Source organism: Gossypium arboreum, chromosome 1 (assembly GCF_025698485.1).
Source record: "Gossypium arboreum isolate Shixiya-1 chromosome 1, ASM2569848v2, whole genome shotgun sequence".
NCBI lineage: Eukaryota > Viridiplantae > Streptophyta > Magnoliopsida > Malvales > Malvaceae > Gossypium > Gossypium arboreum.
Window position 1 is genome coordinate 99984721 of NC_069070.1, and position 7588 is coordinate 99992308.

At 35.4% G+C, this 7588-nt stretch overlaps 1 non-coding gene across 1 annotated transcript; it reads left to right on the plus strand.

Annotated features, from left to right (window-relative positions):
• Nucleotides 1-993: 993 nt before the first annotated feature.
• On the plus strand, nt 994-1100 carry LOC128281844 (small nucleolar RNA R71). The gene has a single exon (XR_008272114.1). It is a non-coding gene; the product is annotated as a small nucleolar RNA R71 (small nucleolar RNA).
• Nucleotides 1101-7588: the final 6488 nt, after the last annotated feature.

The window sequence follows — 7588 nt, forward strand, 5'->3', positions numbered from 1 at the left end:
AACAATCTCTTGTGTGATGTGGTTTATAAATGCTTGATAAATGGTTGGATGTTGCTTAATGGATTGTTGTTAAATGGTTGAGGTTGGCTTATTGGTATGCTATGAAATTTATGAAGAATTATGCATGATAAAAGTATGTATGGGTAATTATGGATGTGAGTTTGGTTTGATTTGGTTTGGTAGAATATGATGTTGTAAGTATGTTATGTGTAATAATGAAATGACATGAATTGGCCTTGTTAGTGGATGTATTGGTTGTCCAAGTGTGTTATGAATTATGCCTTGAACTTGTTCATGCCTAGGTGTAAATGAGGGTGACAAATGGCTTGGTAAATGGCATTTATTTTTTTCCACACGGGTAGACACATGGGTGTTTGTCTAGGCTGTGTGTCATGGGCATCTATTTTGGCCGTGTGTCCCCTGCACCTTAATTTTGAGAAAAAAATGCTCAGAATTGAGCATATGGGCAAAGACACCGACGTGTGTCTCAGCCGTGTGAGGGACACGGCTTTAGGGACGGGCATGTGTCCCGGGCGTGTGAAGTCTACAGCTATTCTATGAAAATTTAATTAACCACACGGCCTAGTATACAGGCGTGTGACTTGGCCGTGTGACCTCAATTTGTTCATGCATTGCAAAATAGAGAGTTACACGGGTTAGGGACGCGAGCGTGTGACCCCTATTCATAGCAAGAATTTTTTAAGTTTTGTAAAAATTTCTCGAGTTACAGGTTTAGTCCCGCACCAGTTCTAAAGCATGTTTGGGCCTTGTAGGCTCATATTAGAGACTTTATGATTGAATGCAAATGATTTAATTTGGATGCAAATTTATGACTTGTAATTGTATGTTTTCTTGTGATGTGAGTCCCTCGTATCCTATTTCAGCATTGAATACGGATAAGGGGTGTTACAGCCACTAGTGGCTACATCGATCAATTGCCTAGTTGAGGGGTTCAAACCATTGTAAAAAGTTTGAACCTGTAGCCATAGAGGTAACCCATGGTGAGGGCACTTTCTCAATAAATCCTTATACCTCTCCCATGCATCATATAGGGTCTCTAAGTCCATCTGTACAAAGGGAGAGGTATCATTCCTTAACTTAGCTACCTTAGCCGGTGGGAAGTACTTTAATAGAAATTTTTCGCTCATTTCGTCCCATGTAATGATAGAACCTCATGGTAAGGAGTTTAACCACTATTTATGTTAATTCCTCAACGAGAAGGGAAACAACCGTAGGCGAATGGCATCATTAGAAATGCCATTTATCTTGAAAATGTCGCAAAATTCCAGAAAATTAGCCAAATGAGTATTTAGATCTTCATCTTGCAAACCATGGAACTAAACAAATTGTTAAATCATCTGAATAGTGTTTAGCTTCAATTCAAAATTATTCGAAGCAATGGTAGGTCTCACAATAATCAAGTCAGCCCCAGTTAGAGTGGGCTTGGCATAATCGTACATAGTACAAGGATCAGGATTTGGATTTGCAGGATTCGCAGCAACCACGAGAGGTAGCTGATTATTCTGATTATCAGCCATCTCCTCAGAAACAATAATAACGTCTTCTTGCTCTTCTACTATACTTTGTCGACTCTACTTTGCTTCTCTACAGTTTCTACGAGCTGTGCTTTTAATTTCACTATAAAAAAAGTAATGGTCCCGACGGGTTTCTTCTAGTCATAAACTAAAGGAACTTGCCAAAATAAAAGAAAACTAGAAAACAAAAATTAAACTAAAAAAATAATGCAATAAAAATAAAAATGGCTAAATTAATAAAAATCAAGTGTTCTTAATATTTTAGTCCCTGGCAACGGCGCCAAAAACTTGATGGTCACTAAACTAACTAAAATTACGACAAAGGCAAGCCACATATTGAGTAATAGTATAGCTATGGTAAGTAGGGAATATCATATCCACGAGGATTAAAAGTACTAGTAATTATTATTTTTCTATTATTTAGCCGTCAAATTGACGAAATTATTTTTAATCTAAAATTAACTAAACTAATTTACTAAGAACGCAATAGAGAATGACTTAGGAAAATAATCGAATATAACGTAATGAGATAGACAATACCTGGGAAAGAATCCACCTACACTCCACCTATTATTATGCATCTGAATCAAATAATTTATTCACTTGTGTCTCGATCCATAGAAATCCCTAAATTATGTTAATATCTCTAGGTTGATTAATCAAAACCTCTTTCTAATTAAAACCCCTATTGTCGCATTAACTCGATCTATGGATTCCCCTATTAGATTTGACTCTAATATGATATATTTATGTCATCCTATTTCTAGGATTGCATAAAACTGCACTTAATTATGCTAGATTTACTCTTAAACAGGGACTTTTGCTCGACTGAAATAAGAATATTAAACATGAATTAATATCCCTAAAATATTAAAACATGAAATAAGCATACATAATTGAGAATAAGAATCAAGTATTTATCATGTAATTCAAAAATCAAATAATAAGATTCGTCATAGGTTTCATCTTCCCCAGGTATGTAGGGAATTTAGTTCATAATTTGGAATAAAACCATCTCAAAGTTAGGATAACAACAAGACATAAAGAAACCCAAGAAAACTTCTAAGGAAATTGAATGGAGTCAATCTTGAAGGAGATCCACTTCTGAGTTGAATCGGTGGCTTTCTTTGATTATTTTCTTCATTCTTCTCCGTGTGCCCCCTTAGGTTTTCTTCTAATATGTATTTATAAACTTTAGAATGCTTAGAAACCATAAAAATTGGGTTTTTTTCGAGTAAAAGGGAAGTAGGGTTCGAAATCGACATAGGCTGGCACATGGGCGTGTTGTGGTCAGCATATTTGGAAATGTCCAAGCTTTGTGGATCCTGAAAATAACTTTTTTTTTGTCTGATTTTGGCTCCTTTTTCATTCCTTTCGCTCCCCCATGCTCAGCTAAGTATAGAAACATGAATTTAAAGGATTATGAGCATCAAATTCACTAATTTATATAATAAATCATCCAAAAGCGCATCAAGAGTGGGATTAAAAACATGTTACTCTTATAGCTTAGCAGTTTCAATCGTTCCTACAAAATAAATTGTCAATCTGGCCCAACCTTTTTTGAACCATTTTCCCATTCTATTAAACACGGGTATGATCATGGGTTCATCGTCTGTTTCGTGGCTTTTTAAATTTGAAGCTGCTTAGTTATTGGAACCATCATGTAAAGATGAAGTTCGGAGGTTAAAGAATGGTACAATGGGTTTTGTTTTGGTTCTGCTAAAGAGTTTGGATGAAGGATTGATCTTGTGGGCCCATAATATCAAGTGGGACAAAAAGAGGAATGAGATTCTATTGCAGCGATTGCTTGATTTGCTTAATGGTATGGATCCAACTGAGGAGGTTTTGAGTAACTTGGTTGATGTGAAACTTGTGTTTAACCTTTCTTATGATATGGAGGAACTCTATTGGGAGCATATGGCTAGGGTGAACTGGTTGCAACATGGGGATAGAAACTCGACCATTTTCCATCGATGGCTACTAAGAAGTGTCACAGGAATCATATTCAGGGATTGGTGGCCAGTGATGGTAGGATGGTGGATTCAATTGAGGAAGTTGGTTGAATGACTTGTGATTATTTTATGGACCTCTTTACTTTGTAGGGTAGTACTAATCCTACTCGCATTCTATCGGGGGTTGGATGGAATCTCGAATGAGATGAATGAGAAGTTGGATCATGATTTTACAGATAAGGAAGTGGCTGTTATAACAGCTCAGTTTTAACTAAATCGAAACAGTGGTTTTAGAACCACAAATCTGACATCAAAAAATTATTATAATATTATTTTAAATGTTTAAAACATGATAGAATTATTGTATGAAAGTTTTGTAAAGAAATTTTACTGTTTGAATGCTTAATTCGGTAAAAAGGACTAAATCGCGTAATGTGTAAAATGCATGTTCTATTAGTTAAAGTTATTAAATAGCTATAGAATCTTAAAGTAAAGGTCCCTATGTAGTAAATATACCATTGGTTGTTTAAGTAGACATTTATGGACATTATAAATGAATTTATAATGATTAAAACTTATGGTTAAATTAGTAATTAAGTTAAAATGTATAATAAAACAAAAAGAAATTAAAGTATCATCTTCTCTAATGTTTCGAAACCGCTGAAAATAAGAAGAAAAGAACTCCATGGATGCTTATTAATTCGGCTAAGCTTGGTAACTCAATTGGTGAGTGAATTTTGTTTCGTTTTTAATGATTTCTATGTTTTTGAGATCGTTGCTTCGTAATCTAGCTAGCCCGTGCCTTAATTTTCAAAACCGTTAAAGAATTATCATGTTGCTATTGTTGAATGTTTAATTAATTTGATGATTTATGATAGATTTGGATGGTTTAATGCTAAATTAATAGTTTTTATAAACTGATTTTTGACAAAAATGTCAAAAAGGGATTAAATTGAGAAAATGTGAAATGTAGTTCTTAAAAGTGTGAATAAATGAAAATTATGGGCTGCTAGGGGCACTATGGTAATTCAAATAGCATGGGTTAGTTTTGAATTTCATTAATATGTGAATTTTGTGTATTTGTGAAATAGGGACTAAATTGAGTAAATGTGAAAGTTTAGGGGCTAATGTATAAAAATGCCCAAATCAGTAATTTTGGATTAAATTGAATGAGTGGATGAATAAATAAGTTAATTTTGAATTCATATAGATCAAGAAAGAAAGAATTCGAATTTCGATCGGGGAAAAGCAAAATTGTCGAATAGTTGATCCAATCGCCAATTTTGAACAAGAGGTAAGTTCGTATATAATAAGCATTGTTATATTTATGCTTTTAATGCTTAGATATCGTATAAATTGTATATACGTGTCTACTGTTATGTTTGACGACATATCAGCTAAATTTGACACTTAGTGTGCGATTCAATATGGCTTCGGCTAAATTTGGCACTTAGTGTGCGATTCGAGAAAGCTTCGGCTATGTACGGTACTTAGTGTGCGAGATATCGAGTATGACACTTAGAGTGCGAAACATTGAGAATGGCACTTAGTGTGCGAGTTATTGATTATGGCACTTAGTGTGTGAGACATCGAGTATGCAACGACATTCCGTGTATGTATGAACTTATTATGGATTTGTATAGGTATGTACATGTATGTTATGAGCTTAAAATCGAAGAAGTTACAAAGTTTGTAAATAGTCTTACGAATAAGCATGTGAAAGGTTTGTTAGAAATCTTGAATTTCATGTATTATGTTTAAATTGATGAATGGTAATTGTATTAGTTAAGTTTATATCATACGAGCTTTCTAAGCTATAAAGCTTACTTTATTTGTTTTTCTATGTCTTTTAGTGATCAAGACTAGCTCAGATCTGGGAGTCGTTGGGAGCATCATCACACTATTGATCATCTATTTTGGTACTTCTAAATTCATGTATATATGGTATATGGCATGTATAGGCTTGTGTCATTTTGGTGTGTTTGATGAATATTTATTTTGGCCATTTGAGTTGGCTTATGAGGGTGAACCTGATGATGTTTCGAAATATGCAAATGGTATTATTTTAGTTGGTAATTGATCTATAATGAATGAATGGAGTTGAAGTGATTATGTATGTTTGGAATGGTACGTTTAGTTAGAAGAATTATATATGTGAATTATGCTTAGTAAAGTAAGATAAATTGATTGGTATTTGAATAGGTAAACGGTACGAAATTGAGTATTGAATTTAGTTGAAATGGATATGGTATGATTATGTATTGGTTGATGACTTTTGGCTACAAAAATTGTGTCTTGAAATAGTACCATTTGAGTTTGAATAGGTATGTGCTTAAAGGGTGACAATTGGCTTTGCAAATGGCCTATTTTTGTCCACATGGGCAGAGACACGGGTGTGTGTCTCAGCTGTGTGCGACACACGGTTAGGTTACACGGCTGTGTATCCCCTAGTGTTGAATTTGAATTGAAGTTAGTATGCTCCACAAGGTTTCACACATGGGCGTATGACTGGCCGTGTGGTATAAGTCTGTATACCCCCCAAAATGGCACACGGCCTAGCACATGGGCGTATGTGGCTATTCCGAAGGGCACACAGGCTGGACACACGGGTGTATGGTTGACCGTTTGACCTAAGTCAATATATCCTCCAGTTCTCACACGGCCTGGCACATGGGCGTGTCATCAACCTTGTGATGCAAGTCAGTATGTATGCCCTGTTTCCATACAGCCTAAGACACGAGAGTTTTTACTAGCCGTGTGAGGCACACAGCCTATTCACACGGGCGTGTGACCCTTATATGATTAAAAAATTTCTATGTTTTTTGAAATTTTCATATGTTATTGGTTTAGTCCCGAACCATTTCTAAAGCATGTTTAAGGCATCATAGGCCCTTATAAGGGATAGTGTGATTGTTTTGAAATGATGTATGAGAATCAATGTTATGTGTTATGTTTTGATTGGTAATACCTCGTAATGTTATTCCGACGATGGATACGGGTTAAGGGTGTCACATTTTATTGGTATCAGAGCTACGATTTAGTCGATTCTAGGACTAACGTAGCATTTGTAAGCCTAGTTATACATGCCATATATAAAACTGTGATAGTGTGGTGACTCCTAACATTTTAAACTGTGTTTTTATATAGTAATGGATCTCAATCGAGCTATAACTGATGAGGTTGAGAGTAATGCGCTTGCTCTTGTGCAAGGGACAGCGCCATTCGATTCTAGACCCGTGATGGGTAGCCAAGGAGGAGAGGCTAAATAAGCCTTCTTCCAAATGATGAATGAGTGGTTCACTCAATATATTCGTACGAACCTGGCTGTTCAATAACCTCCACCCCTCCTAATCCCCAACCCATACCTGTAGCTTCTCAAGGAGTCAAGCTATTAAGATTGAATAAGCCTCATGTTGACAAGATTCACAAACACAGGGCTGAAGAGTTCAGAGCCAAAGCACCTGTTAGATCCTACGCTATTCGCACTCGAGAAGAAGCGTCATCTCCAGATGTTATCACCAATACTTTCAATCTCTATGATACTAATGTGATTGCATTGATAGATCTAGGATCAACTCATTCTTATATATATATGAATTTAGTATCTATTAAAACTTTTCCTGTAGAGTCTACTGAAATTATGATTAGAATATTAAACCCATTAGGCAAATGTGTTTTGGTTGACAAAGTCTGTAAGAATTGTCCTTTAATGAATCGGGGTTTTTGTTTTCTGGCTAATCTGATGTTGTTGCCATTCGACGAATTTGATGTGATTTTTGGTATAGATTGGCTAACGATGCATGGTGTTATAGTGGATTGTAGATGAAAGATAATTAAACTGAAATGTAACGACCCCATGCCCGAGACCATCACCGGAGTCGAGCTTGAGGGGTTACCGAACATAATTTATCAATTTAAGAACTTCAAATCATTTGTTTCTACATTCACAGCTTTCTAGCTACTCGCGTCACAGTTACAAGAAAAATCATATCTCGAGTTACGAAACTTGAAATCAATATCCGTAAATTTTCCCTGAATCTAAACTCAGATATATATTTACTAATTTTTTTCTAGAATTTTTTATTGGGCCAATTAGTACAG